The following is a 22,715-nucleotide window of genomic DNA, read 5'->3' on the forward strand; positions in this document are numbered from 1 at the left end:
AGATTAAAAAAAAATTAAAGCAGTTGTGTGAATGAAAGACAGAAGTGACTACTGTTTATAACGCGATGTGAATGTATATCTTAAAAAACTTTTCCTTTTTATTAATTTGTTACTTTTATATTTTATAATAAGTTAGATGTAATTTTTAAACTAACAGATGTTACTAGCGTGTGAGACTGTTATAATTATTATCAATTAATTTGATGCATGCACAGTATTAAGCAATTTAGTAGGAGATAATATAACAAATTCATACCTCACCACTGATACCGTTCCACTTGCCTAGAAGTAGTAATCATACATTTGTTATAACACACATTTAATTATTAACTCTCGTAAGACTTGATACTTAATGAATTCCTGTATGGTCCTGGTCCAAAGCCAACAACTTCATTAATAAATAGCATGTACTTAGAGGTTTTAGAACCACTGTCCTCCTACGAAATTGCCAAAACATTTTTTATTTTTCTCTAAGAAAATGGAAATATTTGAGTTTTTCATGCAATATAGACCTTCTACAACTGAAATGAATACATTAAAATTTCCTAAAATGAGCCAAATCAGGATTTTACCTTTGCTCCAAGATATAACTACAAAGAGTATATCTGGAAACACTATTTTTCTTATTTATATTACTATTATTTTAAAATTTGGTGGGTTTAACATTCTACAGCCTCAAAGAGACCATGTTTACATAAAACAGTGCAAGATCCTGGAATAGGATCCTGAAAAGTCATTTTCAAGATTAAGAGGAGATTTAGGATCCAATGTCCATAGCTGTAGTAAAAGAGTCTAGTAAATCGTATGTAATTGATATAACCGTATTTCTAAGTATATTTTATTTTTTTTAAAGCTGCGTTTCAATCCGTCATAAACTAAATAATTCCTATTGATCTATACTACGCCTTATCACAATTAATAAACCTAAAGTATTTGATAATCTTTTCTACATTTTGAGCTGAGAGTGTGCTGATCAAGGAACTCTAAGCCTTCAAACGTTTATATGACGTAAACCTAAGGTAGTTAAATGTAATGCAAGTTAAGTTAGTTTTAAAATGTTTATGTATAATAGAAATTGAAATTCATTTTTATGCTGTTATTTTTTTAAGATATAACAAATGAATACTTGTTAATTTAATGCGATTACATGTTTATAACCTAATTGTATTTTAAAATTATCGTCTTTACGAGTAACAAAACTAAAATTTAACTGCTATTAACGTTGAGATACGGATGGGCTCTTTTCGCCAGATTTAACCCCACTTGTTGCGTAATCATGAAACAATAAATCAGAGCCAATAAAGTTCATTGTGATTAACGACGCCATATAAAGTTTGCCCAACGCTCCAAGAAGTGCTTCAGGGTTCCCTCGTGTTTTGAATTCAAAGTTGGTTTCGGTTATCATAGAGCCATTTCCACTGAGCAGGTTCTTTTAGTCAAGCCTAAATGTTCGGTAGAGTAAATTTATGTGTATTGTTTAGTTCATTACAGGAAAACTAACCTTCCTTAATTTATTCTTTTTTGTATAAGAAGCTGAGACATGTCTCTCAGTTAGAGCAGTTAGTTATAAAAACTTTTATTATAACTTATGAACGGACAGAAAAATCATATAGAAAAAGTTGAGCATACGGGCTATATAGAAAATGGAATAAACGACTAATTATTAATAACAAACATTATATACATAAATAAGTGGTTAGGATGTGTTATTTGACCTTTATTATTCTAAAGAAGATTGTGACATTAAAAGACTTCTTACGGATAAGCGGAATGATATTAAGGCCCGGTTCAGAGGCTCTGGCTTGACAGGAGTGCAATTTGCGGTAAGTTCTATATTTAGGGTGCTTTTGTAACCTCATAGAATAAACATATTGTTTGCTGGGTCAACACAACGTTAGAAACAGTATTGATATTATATATATGCAATAGAGAGAAATATTTGCCTTTCTTTTCTAGACTCCCTTCTTTTCTCTATTCCTTCTGATATGACCTTATTTTCAATCTCACGATTAAAAGTCGCCATATTTGTAAGTACAAAAATATTATACCGAGACTATACAGCACGATAATTAAAGAAACAACTGGAATTTAATATCAAATGTGAAGCCGTCCTTATTTCATATCAGAAACAAAAACCGGGTAGGTTCTAGCAAATTTAACAAAAATTAAACTATGCAACGACCTATACTATGCAAGTCAATCCAGATGATATAAGCTTTATTTTATACCTCCTGCAAGAATAATAATATTTTTATTTGTTTATATGCAACATTCTAAATTTACTCTTTTTTAAGATTATAATCACATCGCCTCAAACATTTTTTACATTGCCTGTTTCCTTATTATAACTACAAAACAGATGCATGGACTGTAACTAATACTATAAAGAAAGTAATTATTATTTGCATATGAAAGCTTTCATATTACAGGAAAACCTGTAAACCTGTAGGTTCAGGGACTGTTTATGATAATATATGTAAACTCGCCAATAAATCATATAATACGAGAGATGTAATAGGTTTGATACCAGTACTTATAATGTTGACGCCGTGCTTTTACTACGGGTTTATGTCATGCATAAGTCCTTCATTAACATTAGATTATTTATTTCCCATTAAGGAACATTAAAATAATAAAAAGTTGTTGGTTAAAATTTTTTTGTTTATACCAAAAATACCAAAATTTCACATACAATCTTTAACTATGGTTCAAAATATAAATTTAGATTAAAAATTATAAATAAAATATGCATTAGAAAATTTTAGTTCATTTATTTTACAAAAATATATGAAGAATGAAATGGTGTTTTCACAAATATAAAATCTATTGGACATTTAATTGTATTATTAATATACCGTACTTGTACAACGTGATACATATAAACAAAAGGTATCTTCACGCAAGGCTCTTCAAAACTTTGGATATTTCAATTACCCTGTATATTTTTAGACTTTAAATACCTTTATTATATAAATCCTTTAGATTTTAACAAATCAGAAAGATAACGCAGTAAACTTTAGAAAACCACTTTTATTTCGTATATCAAGTAAAAACTGAATTTTTAATAAGGTCCCTACATTTTTGTTAACATATTATTTGTTACATTTCCAGTCAACCTAAAGAGCGAAAAATATAAATTAATATACATTACTGTACACCTCAAAAAAGGTATTCAAAAGTTCAAAAGGAGGAGTGGTATTAACAGTAACTGAAAATCAAAAGAGAGAATCACGCGGAGTAAATAATTTGGCCGGAGAACTACTCTTACGTCCTGAAATTCTGTAAGTTTTTGCATAGAGGATTAAAAAGAGGCAGAGGAAGAGAGAGGAGTATTGTATAACAAGAAACTAAGGAAAGATCAGGTTACATGTTTAGAGTAATGATATAATATTATAACACCTAACATAACAATGTCACTGGCTGTTTATCACGGCCTGTCTGTCGGTCTGATTGTTATAGATGCAATTTCAAGCGTTGTTTTGTAGACATTCTACCTTGAAACTAATTCCTAGATACTAAACTCCTTTTCGGCTTTTCGCATTAAATAGCAATGAGCATAAGTTATGACGGTCATGCTCTTTATCTCTAAAGGGAAAAGGGTCTTGGAGATAATGCACAGGAAAACGTATATTTATAAAAGTCGTCTTTCATCACCCATATCATTAATGATATTAAAAAAAATGAAATATGATATACGGGTAAAACTTATAGTATACTGAAATAGGACATTTTGATTGTCATGATATTTGGGTAAGAACTTATGAAGTTTGAGTAAGACCACATTTATGTATCTCACATTATTTGGTTTACCACCTTATCAAACTGCATCCTGGGTTATCATGAACAATGCTACACAATACAGACGGTTACATAACTCGCGAATATCGGATATTAGTCTGTTGTTGTAACAGTGTTCTGCTGTAACTGTTATGTGCTGCCATCTACGTGACAGGATGACACAATAACTGTTGTCTGCTGGAATAAACTAACAGTGAAAAACTTGTATTACTTGATATTTCGAACGAAATTACATAACGAGATGATAAAATAATGAGTCTATCATATATATATATATATATATATATATATATATATATATACACACACTTTGGCACTAATGATTTCAGCTGTCTATCTCTGTGCAGTATTTTGTGAGAATCAAAATAACTTATCGACTAAACTTTCGCATGAATCTTTGTATATAATAAAAGAAAATGAAGCCTGAATAAAAGAATAGTATATGCCACTACAAGACATTTGGAAGGGCGTTGGCGAAAAATGTATATCAGTGATTACTTATATATTCATGATGAAAACCAGAAAATGAATGGATAATTAATTTTGTACGACAAACTTTTACATTTTTAACGATTCAAGTACAACCAAACGGTATGTTAACGTGTGACTTAGTATCATATATACCTTTTTTACAATGCACTAGTTTCTTAAAGCCATGAATGAAACCACAGCGAAATCTGTTACGCTACACGCAGGGGGCATGCTCCAACATATGTTTTATACGTATATTATAATATACACACACATATATATATATACATAAATAAATAATAATACATATATAAATAAAACGTATATAACTAAAAGCTCCTTGCAAAGTTATAAAATTCTTATATCAAAGTAAAATTTATAAAATTACGTTCACATGTGAGACAATAAGTACTATCCTAAACAAGATTAAAGACATATATAGCCTAGTTTTAGCCTCACACGTTTACTTTACGCACAATTTCCTGTTTCACAGCGTAACATAACTTACACGTAATGTCTTCCAAAGAATTTCAATAACTCTACTTCAAAATTACCAGAGCACAGTGCATGCCTACCTACTGTTCAGTATCGGTAGATTTAATTTCAATCTCTGTAAGCCTTGTAATATTTGTTATCTAAAGTTATATACAGAGTGTCCCATGAAGAAACGGAGAAACTGTCAGGACTTGTTCTTACGGTGAAAATAACGTAAAAATTTCATGTACACATAGGTCCAGAAACGCTTAGTTAGCGAGCTATACAGAGTGAATTATTTCGCCCAGATTTCAGTGCCACCGTTAAAAGGGAGCCCTATAAAATTATTTTATGCGTTACCCAGGACGTACAATTTAATGTATATTATGAAAATGGAAATGAAAAATTTAATAAAATTGATACCAGACCTCTAGCTGCAGTAATTTTTAAGATATCTGAAGAAATACGCGAAATTCTGGGTCCAAAAACAAGTTTTATTTAATGTTTCAAGTAGATTAACTTTGTTAAGTGTGTAACAAACACGTAAACTTTTTAAAAAAACTTGTAAAGAATTAATTTATTAAGATAATGATGTAAAATAAATCAATACAAATTATACGTAAACATTAAAAAAATCAATTTTTAATTAAATAAATAACGTACGAAGTATAGACAAAATCGGTTACACTTTTTTTCTTACTTAATGTACATCCTAATATTTGGAGAAAACATGTTAATTATTGAAAATAATTATGTATAGATTTTATTTATAGAAACATTCTTCTATTTTTTCTAATGAATTACATACTAGTAAAAAACTTTCGTGTCATAAAATCTGACACTGTATAATCAATTTTGTTTTAAATGAAATGAGAAAGTTTAGAGACTTTAACGTGCTTTTAATAATAATGAAATAAAAATGAAATGTTTTCTTATAAATTAAACGCTATACTCGTACATGCTAAATCTCCGAAAATTATTTTGAAAATTCAACATCAAGTACATTAGTTAGTTGAGTAATTACTGTATAATTAACGTAAATTCTCATACTTTCGTTATTGAATTACTAAACAGTATTATGATAAGTGTAAATAATAATATTGTATTAATACAGTGTGTAGTTAATACACAGGTGTATTGCAGTAGCTGTTCATGGATAATATATATTAATAATATATAAATGATAAATAATTAATAATATAATATAATAAATAATAATATTAATATATATAATATAATATATATTATATATATATATATATATATATATATATGTATAATATATTAATAATATTAATTCTTTATGGCAGTAAAACAATTAAAGACTTTAATTTGTAATATTAATAAATATATAGATGTAAACAAAACCTGCTTATTGCATGTTCCATATATTACTGTATTGTAAGTAATGTATTCTTTGTCTTTATAAATAGCGTAAGTTGACTATTATCACTTTAAATACAGCAATTATTGAGAAAACTGTTAGCTCATTTAGAGAACAGATGTTTATATGTATTAATATTTTGTGACTAGTTGTACTTTAAACAAACTTTTTGAGTACGTATACATTTAAAATATATGCTACAGGACGGAAACAGAAGGCAATCTGCAAAAAGTGAATTTCAGACGTCCTTAACCAAACCGATGAAGTAGCTCTTCGATAATAATGCATTGCATAACTTTATTTCACAAACAGTTGTACATAACTAAAAATTTATTATTTCTCTGAATCTAGTCACATAAGAAATATAATCTTTCTATCACGTGATATATTAGTCCGGTACTAACTTGTAATCAATTAAATATATCACTCCTTTTTATATATTTCTCAACAATGTATTTTATATTTTAAATTAAAGATTCTGTTAACGTGCCCATGGACGTCATATATTAAATCTGAACCTAATTAGCACATAAATAATCTTTCTTGATTGTATATTGGTTAATGTTTTATGCTTATGTCCAAAACGCAGTAACTTATAATTCTTTACTGCCTGTTTGTGACTTTTACGGGAATATTTTGAGGATCTAAATCAAGGTATTACATTTTTCAACGAATGAATGTGTTTACTATAGTCATTTTGTATACATTACCAGTCCGATTTTAACGATTTATAATGTTAAGCTAAGACATTAATAATGAGAAAGCCAATTTGAGATAACATATTCACTATAAAATTAAAGCTATCAGTAAATGTGCTTTTAGTGCTTTATGCAGTAGAAGTGCACTTATTCATTCCTATTGTATTGCGGTAAGACGTGGACAATACATCTCGCCCAAAACTATGCAACAGAACCCGCTGTGTATTGAGCTTCTCGCAAATTACATTCCATTCGAGTTTGACACAGTAAATGTGGCCTTAATACCATCTCGTTGTCGTGGGAAGTTCATTTTGTCTCAGAATATATGTGGAAAATATTATCAACAACGTATGGATTTTGCATGCAGTAATGATATCACTACTAATTATTTAATATACTTTGTTTGTCTCAGTAAAATGATAAGTTTGGTTATCTATCTATTAACCGATTACAAGAGTGCCTTTATTCGCAACAATGATTGATTGTGTAGATTTTTTGCTATCCTAAGTACAGGATAACATCATTTACAAATTTAAACACATTGAAACAATTATTGTGCAATATATTATTGTTTTTATAGAATATTAAATCTTAATCTTCCACCAAAGTTTACACCACTACTGGTGGAAGTAAAAAATTTAGAAATTAAATTACTTAGAATCACTAAATCGTTGCTTACATACAAAATTTTACACATTATATATATATATATATATATATATATATATATATATATATATATATATATATATATATATATATATATATATAAGTATATATAATTTAAAAATCTTATAAAATTTATATATATTTATTTATGTATGTATATATATATATAAATTATTATTGTTCACATTTATTCTTAAGGTACTATACAAAAATCTTAACTCTAATTAGTTGTACATTCATTTCTTACAAAAGAATCAAGCATATGCTTCTTTTGAATACCATACAAACTTTTATAGTACAATTTTGTATTGACTCTACAATACTACGAGGAATGGCTATTAAATAACGGGACTGATATTGTAAAACAATTTTTTTTTCATTTTAAACATAATTACTAATTATCACCTTCAATATACACCCCTTCTCTATCCCTGCAACGCTCCATGCGAATTTTCCATTGTTGGAAACAATGCTGAAAGTCATCTTCTGTCAACTCTTTCAAGAGTCTTGCCGCTTTTTCTTGAACAGCTTCTACGGATTCAAATCTCGTACCTGGCCGCGAATCATCTTCCACGTCTTGTCGACCATCTTGAAAACGCTTAAACCATTCAAAAACACGAGTCCGCGATAAACATTCACTGACATACACTTCTTTTATTAAATTATAGATTTCGGTAGCGGTTTTTCCAAGTTTAAAGTGAAATTTAATAACAATTCGTTGTTCTATTATTACGCTAACCATTTTCCGGCAAAACAAAATAACAACACTTACATAAATGAAGGTTATGACACAACGATGTTGTTTACAGAAACGAGACTAACTGCATTCTGAAGAGGAAGTCTCAAACTACACAGCTGTTGGTCATTGTTGGTTGGCGCATGCGCACTCGTTCCACTGCAGCGTCAGTCCCGTTATTTAATAGCCATACCTCGTATATAATATTTATAAGTAGCGTTACTATGATTTAATTTCCTTGCTTTGCTTGTTTTTGAAAGAAACATTTTACTATTCCATATAAATGAATTATGAATACAAAAGTACAGAATATATACAACCTTACATAATTAGTTCATTCAACACAAAATTTACTATAAACCATGTAACAGTGGCGTTAGATCACGCTAAAGTATTCTTAGATCTGTAATCTGGACCAAATATTGAGGAAGCGATGTCTCAGGGGAAATCATCGGCAATACACGACAAATAACGAGTGTCTCGAAACATCCAGCAATACAGTTTCTGTCTTTTAACTATAAAGCAAAATCTTTTACTTCTTTACCTGCTTTTGTAGATGTTATTTGAAGCTTAGATTTAAAAGTCGTCGGCGTATAAGTGAAACCTAGTAAGAGTAATTACAGTACTTATGTATTTTGAATATAAATCTAATTTTAACGTTATAAATGACTAATAAATACTGTTAAGAATAAATATATTGATATTTAAATTAAAACATAGCAGCAGTGTAAATTTCCACTATTAAATTAGAAACATAACTCCATTATATAACACGATATTTCCTGTAGTACAATGTGTTGTAAAACAAGCTATTTTTGACATTTAATCAATGCTTAGAACTCACCAAACAAAAAATATATGCATGTGTGTAAACTACTTTATAAAAACAACAATGTCGTGCTTGGTGGTTTTGTAAATTTGTACCGTTTATGTTAACAACACACTCAACATACACTATAGATAAATATAATTGTAGTTCTTAATTAAACTTTGTATTTACAGTATAAGGAAGGTATACACTACACAGCATGACGAGTAAAAAAATCTCGTTGAGGTTTGCATTAAGTATTTGAAGTCGATAGCTCATTTTGGTCCCAAAATTTCCTGGGGACAGAAAAATGGTTTCAGCCTACTAAGTGACAGGCTTCATTAAAGCTCAGCTAAATAATATAGTTGGGCATTCATCATCACGTAAGCTATTCGTTTCTATTTAAAAATATGTGACAACTATGAATTAAACACTTCTAGAGATATAATGGTACATGATACATACATATTAATGAAAATTAAGAAACTGTTGAATCAATGAATATAACTCAGTAATAGCTACATGCAACGTTACTGTCCACTCTAGTACAACAAAGACTACATGTACACATCTTTGTGGAAACTGTAGCGTATCAAAGTTTAAATCATCCTGTTGCCAAGGTGTTGTCTGCCAGATTGCAAAGAAATAAACTGGAAGGAAATTGAATCCTTTAGATACACAGTTTATAAGAGAGTATGATATGGCCTATTGAATGGTTACGAATTATAATTAACGTTTCTTGTTTTATCAATAGATATTGGGTAACGCATGTAACTAAGTTACGTGTGTCCATTAAAGCTGTTACAAGGCTGCTTAAAATACGGAAACAAGTTACGTGGTAAGACCTCATCCATCACTCGCTGTTCTCACGTCAAGATTAAGCTGAGATTACTTTTATCTTGGCCTAAGGTTTTATAAAATTATAACGTGAACGTCTTTGTAAATGTTAGCATGTTAAGTATTTATTGACGGTTTATATATTCTCAATATTGGTACAAAGAAAGCAAGTGAAATATTGGCTCGCTGAGATAAACAAGTGTCAAATTTTGAGGTGAAATCAGTTTTAACATATATATTTTGAAGTTCCTCATGCATTTTATTTGAAGTTTCTATAACATTAGTGTAGAATTTAATTTAAGCTGACTCACAGCTGCTAACAAAAGTTACTATGTAGGCTAATCCTTTATTGGTGAATTCGGATTTTTCGTTGCATCTGCTAATTTGCAGATGATTTCCCCATGCTGAAAGAAGGATAAATCAATTATTTTAAAATAAGAATTAAGATACTATTGTGTAAAAATGTTAAAGCGTCAGGTTGTTTCCACATTCTGACGTTATATATTGATTTGATCAAAATGCCCTAAGTGTCTAGCACATTTCAATTTCATTAATTTTGTACATTTACAGTGTTCTGGATTGAGCTAAACATAAGTCTAGCAACCAGAATTTTACCACTTGAATCTTGTCTTCTTCATATTTTTGTCCATCTACTACATGAATTACGATAATATTTAATAGAAAGTTTACATCCTTGATATTTGTTGCATGGATTCCTCTTAATCCAAGGAGGATCAGCACTGATCTTAGGGTCGAAGGACAGTCTATTTATAATTCTGCCTATTCATTAGCCATAGATAAATTCGTAGTGATTTTGAGATCATAATATAAAATAGCAGTTTGTTTATGCCTATCTATTTCCCATATATATGATGATATTTTACATAAAGGTAAAACACTACAAACTTCTGAGTTGCATCTATTATTTTTGAAGTAAGGAAGAAGTCTGTTGGTTATCGGAAAAATATTAAATGTTGGTTGCTATATTCATAGTAGACGAATGAGGAATAAGAAGAGTAGAATATGTGCAGTGACCTACGCTTATTTTCAGACCAGAGACTTTAATTGTTTACTATGCTATCTAAAAATAATATGGCTATGACATTAATGTTACTAGATTGAAATTTGCGTGCAAATCCTTAGCGAACTGCTAGTTTAATATAAAATGGGGAAAATGTTATACAAAATCAATAAATATTGTTGTATTTAAATTTTAATTACGATCTTCTTATGAAAACTATTATATATTCTAACAATTGAATCCTATTTTATAATAGAAAAATGTTCAATTACAATTCACTAAATTATATGCATTTAATTTTACTAAGACGTGGTTAGTTCTTACTTGTATCCTGATTAATTAGTTTTTACTCCAAACGAACTTACACAGGATATTTCCTAGCCGTAGAGGTATATTTATTATTTCAATAATGAAATATATTAAAATAAATTAGTCAAATATCTAATAGAATTTGTTTATAGTATATTAAATTTGTATAGTTATGTATGCAGAAGTAATAATTCTTCTTCATTGCATTTATATATATATTTTACATTTTAAAAATCCTTTTTTTATTTCTCCTCTATATGTATTTACCTTTGGCACAAGGGCCATAGCGTGCAACAAGAAACAATAAAGAGTGGCCGGCCATTTCTGTTACTCGGTCGTTGGTTTTATGTTGCACAGAGTCGCTGTGACATCTCCCACACCACATTTAAAAGGCAAATTATATTTGCTGTTGCTAAGCAATGAATTGTTTTCTTTAAATTCACACACACACACACACACACACACACACACACACACACACACACACACACACACACACACACACACACACACACACACACACACACACACACACACACACACACTCACACACTCACACACTCACTTATAAGTATATTAATTAAAGTTTGATTTAATATTCTAATTTATATTAACGTAAATTATTTTATGAACAGATCGTTTTGGACGGTTGAGGTAAAGCTAATTATTTGGATTATCGTTAGCAATTACTTCTAAAGGAGTAGCCTAAAAATAGTATGCCAGATTGAAATAATGTTTGGCTTGTTGGGAAACTAAACGGAAAGTTAAATATAGTTTGCTGATAAACTGTAAATGTAATTATCTTTTCATAAGTTTATAAAATAAAATTACTAACGTGGGGTATAAAAATATACATGAGGTAAATATTTCAAAAGGACTAAGCTTCTAGCCCAATCATAAATAAAAAAAAGTTCGAATGATTATCTGTAAGTATCATTAGGTATAAAGAATAAGCACAACATCATTTATCTTGAAATCAATAGATAAAAATATTTTCAGTGGAGGCCAATGGCAGGTACTACTTGTACTAGTAATATGAATTCATATAGCTCACCAGCATACACGTAACAAATGTTAAATCAGTGTCAGATATTCATACACCACGACGTGAATTTTAGGCTCTTTGTCATCTAGTTTTACGGTGATGTAACAAAAAGGTATTTGTATTATCAGTTGACTTAAAAAAAAGAAAGGAAACCGATTTATGTTTACATTTTTACCCCTTTTAGTACCTACTTACTTAGCACTTAAGAAGGAATTTCTCTCTCGATCTAACTAATAAACATGTAAGTGTTTATAAATAACATATTGACAAATTGGCTCTTAGCTCCTAGACTCGAATTAGGAAATAGTTTAAATAGAGACCATCACGAGAATAAAGGGGCGAGTGTCCTCGGCCAAACCAGGTGACGTCCGACAGGAGCTACGGTATATGCACTTCTAAAGAGTATGAAAAAGAGGGTAAAGAAACACAAGACGGCACTACTCTTCCCGAGAGAAAAAAAGTGCTAGACAATGTAATTGACGCGACCAAAACCATATCTTTGGAACGGCTCCTATTTTATAACTATATGCTCAGGTGTCTGAGGAAACCCTGGACAGCGAACAGACAGACAGTAAAGACCATGTGATGTGTCTACCAATGAGAGAAGGCGTAGTTACATCAGACGATAGCTACAAGGGTCACGGCAAAGCTCACCACTTATTGGCTTTAGCAGAATAATGTCCTAAACTATCAAAGAGTCCTCTACTGATGATTAATAACTAAACTTACTCTACTGAATACAATGTAAATAATATACGATGGTTATACTGCAGAACACACTGAGAAAGCTGTGTATGCATATCATTTGTTTTTAATTAGATGTTAGTTATACTTATGATTTTAAACGTGACATCTCGTAAAAAAGAAACACATATTTTACACCATTATTATATATGCTGCCAAACGTAAATTTATACTAGTTTTGTTTTTGCAATAAATCGCAAAGTGCCATGCATATACCGACAGGAGTACAAGTTTGGGTTTATATATTATTCCCAAGAGTAAGATGATATATAGAACAGCAGACATTGTACACGGTGTTGATAAATAGTGCTGTGACTGCTGCTGGTGTGAGATACGCCACTGTCCCTTGCTACTTTATCTGATATATTGGAAACATATACGATTTTATATAGTACTGCAAATGGTTAATTGATTTTTATGTATTTCGTCTTATCATATTGAAAAAATATAGGAATTTAAAAATGTAATTGCATGTTATTATCTTATGACATAAAAATAAAACACACTCTTGGTATATTGAAATGTATTATCTTCCTCAAGTATCCTAAGTCGTAATACAAAAGGAAAAATAGGTTAGTGATTTTTAACGTAAAAGTGTGTGTACAATATCACTGTCTTATTTTAGTTAGATATTCAAAATGTTATTTGGTTTCCTAGTTAACTGTATTTTCAAAAAAGAAAGACTTTTTAGTAATATTTTTAATCATTATACTGTGCCTTCATAGTCAATGAAATTTTGCATATTTCATCTTATGTTTTAGGATTTTTTTTTGTGTAAAAGTGATGAATTTAAATTCATGAATCGAAGTTTTATATGTTTATACAGATCTTTGAAAACAGTGCTATACAATATTAATATGAGTATTATTGTTAGTATTGAAGCTTGTTATAATATACGTTATTCATATTCATTTTAATGCATATATAGTTAAATCCTGTTTTTAACATGAAACTGTTGTGCGTAAAATTAGAAACTCAGAAGACACAGCTGGACCGGATTAAGGATTTACATACAGGAAAAAAGCTTAGAATATAAAATTTCCTCCACTCTCTTATGTGAGCTTATAGGGAATGCTCTTCCTCTGTTGCTAGATTTACATGATTTGTATGATATTTTCCACGTAATTTCCTACTTAAAAAAGAGACATCATGGGCATATTAAATTTAAATGACATTTTAAAGTCTGCTGGAAATGGTAATCATCTCTAAAATGTCTTATAATTGTTTTAGATTTAAGTTAAAGATGAATGTTTTGGGGTTTCAAGTTGGAGAGCTACATAAGGTTTGCAAATGTCGTGAAATATACCGATTTTCTCCCCTAATATTTTATAATACACAATTTTAGTAGCAGTCAAAATATTTTACGCCACCATGGAGGAATCATAAGGTCGAATTACGTAGATTTTCTATTAATGTATCCGTGTTGTAGTGAATTAAGGGGGATTATCAGGATAGAAATTACAGTAATATGACTAATATACTTTTATTTTAGTAGATTTCACACACACTTCAATGTTTTACATAATAAATTTTAAATAAAAAATTAATTAATTAATCCGTTATGAAATTCCGAAATCTTTTGCAATAATTGTTTTAATAAAAAATGTCAAAACGTTCTCACATAAAATAATAAATAAGCACGTTTAAGCATTTTAGACGAGGTTACTGGGAATGTAGGATCATTACAAGTATTTCTCTAAATGTAATTACTTTTTTATTGAGTAGGTTAGTTGATCGTTATCATTACCGTGAGAAAAGGATGAGAAATCCCTTTATTTTTTTCTTTGTCATAAAAGTTGCAATTAGTTTGTCGTGTATTGCTTTATGATTTTACTTACTACAATCACGGAGTCACCGCGCTTATCATGTTTTAGTTACGGATAGAATGTTTTGATAAATCAAGTTAATGCCCAGGTCCCTCCGTCTTAGCTTGTTCAGGTAATCTAAATGTACCGTCCCAAAATGTCTAATGAAGCCAATATTAATAACTCATATGTACACATTTCCAATTTAGTTTACTAAGTAAAACCCAGAATATATTAATTGGTTTGGCTTGTTGCTACTATGTTAAAATATGAAGTGTTGCTATGCTTGTTATGCTCGTACTTTATAAAAACGTAAATAATTTAAAAAAGATTACTAAATAAATAAACATAAGATTATGCTGTCATAAGCCAATGTTTACACAAAAACGTTACATCCAACGGGCTCTTTAAACTCAAAAATCACAACTCTAATAAGAAATAAGCCTATAATTATCCCAGGGACCTAAAGAATGACCATATAAATTTCGGTGCAATAGGTTTAATATTCTTTTACCTATAATTGTATTAATCACCAGTAAAATCCAAGCCCATAATTAGCTTTTTGATGATCCAGGAGTCTCTACAGGTAGCAATTATAGGTATTACATGAGTTGATATTGTAAGCATTGTAAGCCGGTATTGTAGTATAATACCGTTAAATCATAATAAAATAGTAAATACTTCGTTAGTATGTAACAATATAATATATTTTTGAATGTCTAAACTAATAAAATGCATCCTTCTAAATTTTTCATAAGTTAAAATTTTTACGGATTTTTGTATCCTCCAATAAAGTAATATAATATATGTAAGTATTATTGAGTTTCTCATATTTATATAATTAGGTCGGGTTCTCATTTAATAATTATTTGGAAGAAGACCATATTACTAAAAACTATTCGTAACCTGAAACGTCAAAACAGTACTTTTACTATTCAAAGATTTCTGTCATATTAAACAAACATATAGTTGAGTTGTACGGATATTCTCAAAAAGTATAATTTATTCAATAAACAGGTGAAATTTAGAAATTTCGGGCCACCATTTTACGTGTACCTATTTTAGTTACAATTTACAAAAATACGACCAACTCAATCGTTGGTACAGTATACGTCAGCAGTTAGCTATTCCACAGCTGCATGGCAGGTTGCTGACGTCATCGCTCAATTCATGGCAGCATTATTACATGTCAGTTGATCCATCACATCCACATGACACACCTGCAGTCTCAGTGTGGAATTTCAGAATACATCATACATTTCATACACGGTTTAACCTAACAGTGTATTACAACAGAATATTTTGGATTGAACTGTGTGTATTAATGATATTGTAATAGTAAATACCATGAAGGAGAAAGAACGTTTTATTTATACTGGTTAATGACTGTAAACACTTCAGATTTAGTCATCCTTTTTATAGTAATATTATGAAAACAAACCTTTTGTAGGCTCTGGGTGCGGAAAGATAGGTTAAAAGCCCACTAGCAGATTAAGTTCAACATTCGTAATTTATTTTCTATCCTTTCAACATAATTATAATTTATATCCTTTTATAATAAAAAGCTAAATAAGTAACAGCTGTTTTAAATCACCATGAAATTTGTAATGTAGTACAGAAATTCACATAGAAATCCCTTGTGAAACATACCCCAAATTACTAAATATTACTATTTTATACTATTACATATAACCACTCAGAATAAGTGGCGTCTTTAGAATCATTTAAGTACCTTTTCAAGTAATAGTCTACTTTACCAATTAAAAATATGAATATTTAACAGATTTAATTGTAGATTTTTGCCAATTCTTTATGGAAGTAGGTTTTAAATATAAAGTTATATATTTTTCCCTGTACTGATTCTGAACTCGATTTCAACTGTTAAGTAATATTCAGATTCACATTTGCATTTATTATCAGTGAGGTATATGTATAATTCTCTTTGACAAGCAACGACAAGTGGCTCAATATAATGGTCATCTCATTACGGAACTCATAATTTGGAATTATTGTTACTGATTTCTAAATTGTCGAATATTTAAGAATTCCATAACTGGTACTGAAATTACGTTGCAAGTCTACTAAATATTTCTTAAAAACTCTCATACCAAATTGAATACCCTCTCCTTCATTTTCATATTAAATCAATGGAGAAATTCCTAAAACAGGAAGAATAAAGACTATTTCATTTTGATAATGCAGGGATAAAATTTAAAGTAAATAATCGTTTCTTGAAACACACGGCTGCATTGTTGTTTACTTTTCATCAGTAAACATGAACCTTTACATAAAACAAAGCATGTTAATTTCACTGACCTGAATAAAGGAAAGACATTATTGTATTTGTGCTTGGTCTTTCTGATTTGAGATTATTGCGTTGCTAGTGCAAGCGTATCGTCATTTATAAGGTACCTCTTTTAGGTTACCTAATGCATTTATAATTACATTTTTTTTACCCTTAATATTTAAAAAATTTTAACCCGTGAAGGTAAATTTAAAACTCGATTTTACCATAATAACTAAAATTGCGGTATTTGATTGCCAGAAAACCTAGCCATATACGAGAAACTTCGTTTTCCCACCTTGATATAAGATACCGAACTTTTCATTGTGTTATTGGAACGGAATTCCACGGGACCTTAGTTATGTTGTCCTGTGGAGAAAATCATATAGATGACAACAGTAAGCACACATTTATATTTTATACCTTATGGAACCCTAAAAATACATCGGTCTAAATTAACATAGTTCTGAATCCTAATATGTTTCCCATCATGAAATAACGAAGTAAAAATAACATTTGACGATTAAATGATTTAAATTTCTGAATAAAATTAACGTAATAAACTTTAATCTTATGCATTGGACAATAGTATATAACCTTTGATGTATAAAAACAAGGCAAACTAAAATTGAGCACCGTAAATATAATTCACTTGAACCAACAGTGGTCAAAATGGAGCAAATAACTGCTGATAGAAGAGACAATTTACCATAAATTTTTCTAATCATGATTATAGTAATATAGTTTTTATAACAGTCAAATAATGATCATTATTTGACTGTTATAAAAACTATATTACTCTTCTAAGTAACGAAAGTTATCTTCTAAAGGCGTTATAAGGCGCGGGTAACTGCTAGTAATCAATATAAAATCAACTAGGAACACTGGGTAGCGGAATATACTGAGAAAATAATAGTTGTTTGTTGTAAATACATGATGAATATAAAAAAGTAATTTGCAACTCAATGATTAGCTTATTACGTTTCTAGAATAGTACAAACGATACAAAAGGCATAGTTATTCATTTAAACGAACCACACACAATGTCTTGTGTACGTAGTGAGATAATCTAACCTAAGTGTTCAATTCAATTCAAATTCAATTAAAAAAACTATATTCAACAAAAAATGTTTCAAACATTTTATCATTCCCCATGTGCACTCGCACGTGCGGGGTTATTATAATTTAATTGTAATACACTGTATTTTATTTGGCTATATAAGCAGTCTTTGTTGTACCACCATCTCCCTGTATTTGATAGGCAATATAATTTTATAACAACAAACTATAAATATATAATAACTTACAAGTAGGAATAACAATAAATTAACAATACAACTAACATAACAATAACAATTTAATACATAACAAATAAACTTATTTATAACTCAACTGTGATAGAACTGAATTTTATATATTCTAATAAATAATTAATATTTTATTGCAACCCGTCAATAAATAAGCATTAATAACTTTCAATAAATAAGCATTAATAAATAAAAAAGCTAAATTAACAATATAACCAACATAACAATAACAATTAATACATAACAAATAAACCTAAATATGTCAACAATCATAGAATTTAATTTAATAACATTATAATAAATATCTCTACACTTCACCGCAACTTTAAACAAATAAACATTAGTAACCAAACAAGCAATAGTCATAGTTAAGTAACAACAGAATAATCATTGTGCACTGCAAATCATGGCTTTGATTGTCCTCTTCAGAATTGGCAAGGTACTGCCCCGGATAACATTCAGAACTTTTGAATATTTATTAAATATTTCTAACAATTTATAGTTCAGTTGTTTTCTGGAAATTTCCCGTTTATAGAATGGTATAGCCAGAGTACTGGTAACGGATGCTCGAGTATTTCTGAGAAAAACCTTACTTTCAAACATTTCTCTATTTTTCACTGTAAACATTAATACAGAAAAAACATAGAGTTGCTGTAAATTTAAGATACCTATTTCCATAAACATATGTGATACACTTTCATATCTAGTCATATTACATACATTCCTAACAGCAAATCTCTGCATTAATTGTAAGGGCATCAATATTGTATGATAAGTTCCACTCCTGTGTACAATACCATATCTCAGAGATGACTCAAACCACGACTTGTACAACATTTTAAGATACTCTGACTTTATATATCTTTTGTGAAATATAACAGATAATTTATTTTTCTTAGTTTGGTATTTCAGTTTTGAACGTTTAAATCCCATTTCAGTTTGCTATCAATTATTAAACCTAAGTATTTAATGTTGGTTACCAACTCAATTGCATCACATTTACAGTAATAAACACAGCTATGCTTATGACATATCAACTTTAAAACATATGTAGAAGCAAGTTTCCTATATGAAAAATTTATACATTTTGTTTTGTTTACATTAATTAATAACTTATTATTTGCTAACCAATGACTAATACTGTCTAAGTCTTTTTGTAATCTGAACTTCAAAACATCAAAACTACATCCTGCATAAACAATAGCAGTATCATCAGCAAATGAGTAAATATTTTAATGTATCCTCAATTTTAGTAGATCATTAATATGTATAACAAACATGAGAGGATCAAGTACTCCTCCCTGAGCTATACCATATTTTAAATCACAATTATTACTCATAGTTCCATTAATCCTTAAAACCTGCCGTCTATTACATGAAAAAGAAGCCAAACATTTCAAGAGAGTGTCCTTCAGACCATAGCCTTTAAATTTTTCAACCAAAATATATGGATCAACAAAATCAAATGCACGAGCCAAATCTAAATACACTCCAACAATAAACTAATTTTGTTCAATTCCTTCAGTAATTTCACTCACATGCTGATATATAGCTAGGTCAGTTCCCTTTCCAGGTATGAATCCAAATTGATTTTGAGAAAATAATTTATTGTTAATAAAATACTCCATAAGGTTGTTTTTTACATGGGTCTCTAATATTTTTGATAAACAGCTCAAGAGCGAAATTGGACGGTAGTTTGAAATGTCTTGTTTGTCTCCTGCCTTATGCACAGGAATAACAACAGCAGTCTTAAGTTTAGCTGGGAAAGTACCTGCCTGCAATGACAAATTAAAAATATGATACAATAATGGTACAAAAATATCTATGTTCTTTTTTATAGTAATAATATTTATGCTATCAATACCACTTGACTTTTTATTTTTCATACGTCTAATAACATTACAAACATGTGCAGGTGTTATGTTAATTGAGCTCATTTCACAATTTACATCCGGTAGCTTGGGGGGCACCACTACATCCTCACCAAAATTTTCATGCTTTAAACAAGCAATGTATTCTGTGAAATATCTATTGAATTCATTAGCAATTAATTAAGGATTATCACATGTTTGAACTGTAGAACCATCAATCTTAATACATTAAATATTTTCAGTTTTTTTCTTTATAATTCTCCTCACAACTTGCCAGTATTTCTTTGAGTCTTTACTTATTTTTCAATTAGTCTAGAGTAGTACTCTAATTTTAACTGTCTTATATCCCTTGAAACCGCTCGAGACAAGTCTCTATAAATATTAAAAATTTCAAAATCCTGCCTATTCACCAACCACAACTTGTACAATCGATTTTTTTCATTTATCTTTACAATTAACTCATTTTTTACCCATAGAATAGGGCTTCTATTTTTACTTGTATACCTTAACTAGTTTAGTTGCTTTATTTACACATTCATTATACAGATCATTAAACATCGATAAAGCCCTATTTACATCCCGTGAGTTTAATAAATCTGACCAATCTGTAATTAATAATTGTCTACTTAATAACATCTCATCAACATATGTTCCATACTGTGCTCTTAATTCACATTTTTTCTTTATATTACAAACTACATCAATGCCAAAGTGGCTTGTAAAGTTACAATGGACTACTTTACATTTAATCTCAATATTTTTAGAATTTCTCACAAGTGCATGATCAATACAAGTGCTACTATGAGTAGTTACCCTCGTAGGCTCATTAATATTACTTTTATATCCAAATGATGATATTAAATTTTTATACAGTATCGTATTCCTATCATATTCATTCAATAAATTATGATTTATATCTCCAACTATAAGTGAAGGATCATACTTATTACCTAATACAATTTCCGATTCTTTTAAAAATCCAAAATATTATTCTATAATCTCGATAAATCCCATAGATTGACATTTGTATAGTAGTGCCACCCAGACACAAAGACAGAACAACTTGAACGGCCTGGGCTGTTATCAGTGGTAGCTGCTGATAAGTGTACTGCAAGCTCTGGTCCACATACGCAATCACTCCACTTGAGCTGTCAGCTATCCTGGGCTGTAGTATCATGTCATAACCTGACAACTGAAACTTGTTTGTCTCTTCAGGAAAGATCCAAACTTCACTTAAAATAATAATCCTATATTTCATGCTACAACTATTAATGAATATCTGCAAGTCATCAAAATGTTTTCTTACACTCTGAATGTTCACATAAAAAATGTTCAAATCATCATTTCCATCCATTAACATTTACTTATATGAACAAAGTCCATTTTACAGTCAAATTGTGCACATTACACATTTCCACTTTTTTAATTTTTCAATATCCTGGCTGGATGAAATACGAACAGCAGGCTCCCCTTGACTTTTTCTTACAAATACTTTGCAGTTGCTAACCCAAACATATTCACATTTCTTATCCAACTTGAGTTTCTTAGCTTCAAACAGCAAAATTTTTTTGTATGCTGTTAAATGGTTATTTACATAAACTCTTGTTAACGGAAACCCTTCAACAAAAGGGCTTCCTTCTTTTGTCGATTGCTAAATCTAATTACAATTGGTCTAATAACAGATTCCTTTTTGTTGGGATTCGGTGAGCTGCCTGCACATCCATATTTAAAACAATTGGCTCATCCACAGCAATAGACAGTTTATTTACAATGTTCATTACATTTTCACCCTTAACTTCGGGTATTCCATCTATCTTTTTAATCACTTCATCATATATTTTTCAGAAAAAAAATCAATTAATTTTTGCATTTCTGAAATTTTTGTATCTATTTGTTTGCTCATTATTTCTACATGAACTGAAAGGCTTTCTTGCACTATCTTGTCAATAACATTTTCAAGTTTAGAAAACTGAGCATCAGACAAAATTGATTTAGATTTTTCAACTTCATCCTGCTTATCTCAACATAAAATACATATATAAGTTTTCCTTCTAGTACCCCTTTGCTTATATGTATTTTCAGCAATTTTAGCACAATTAAAACGCAACTTACATTTTCTTACTGACGTGCAGGACACAAAATTGTCATCCATAATTTCTTCAGAACAAGAAGCACACTTTACACTCATGATAGAATTCAGCAAGATACTCAAATGCAAACGATAATGGAACACTACAGGAGATAGATGTTCACTCATTGACTGCCAGCCACTCTCCACTGTCAGTGTCTTATGTAAATGTACACAGTAGAAGCCGGAAGCTGTAATGTCTGTGTTACTTCAACTACTTACTATGTCAGATTATTCAATTATTTGCTCCTATTCAAGTGATATTCATCTTATGAATGCAGAGAGAAAATATATGTAAGTTTATATGCATTTTTATACACTGCCTC

The sequence above is a fragment of the Homalodisca vitripennis genome, chromosome 7 (assembly GCF_021130785.1).
Source record: "Homalodisca vitripennis isolate AUS2020 chromosome 7, UT_GWSS_2.1, whole genome shotgun sequence".
NCBI classification, from domain to species: Eukaryota; Metazoa; Arthropoda; class Insecta; order Hemiptera; family Cicadellidae; genus Homalodisca; species Homalodisca vitripennis.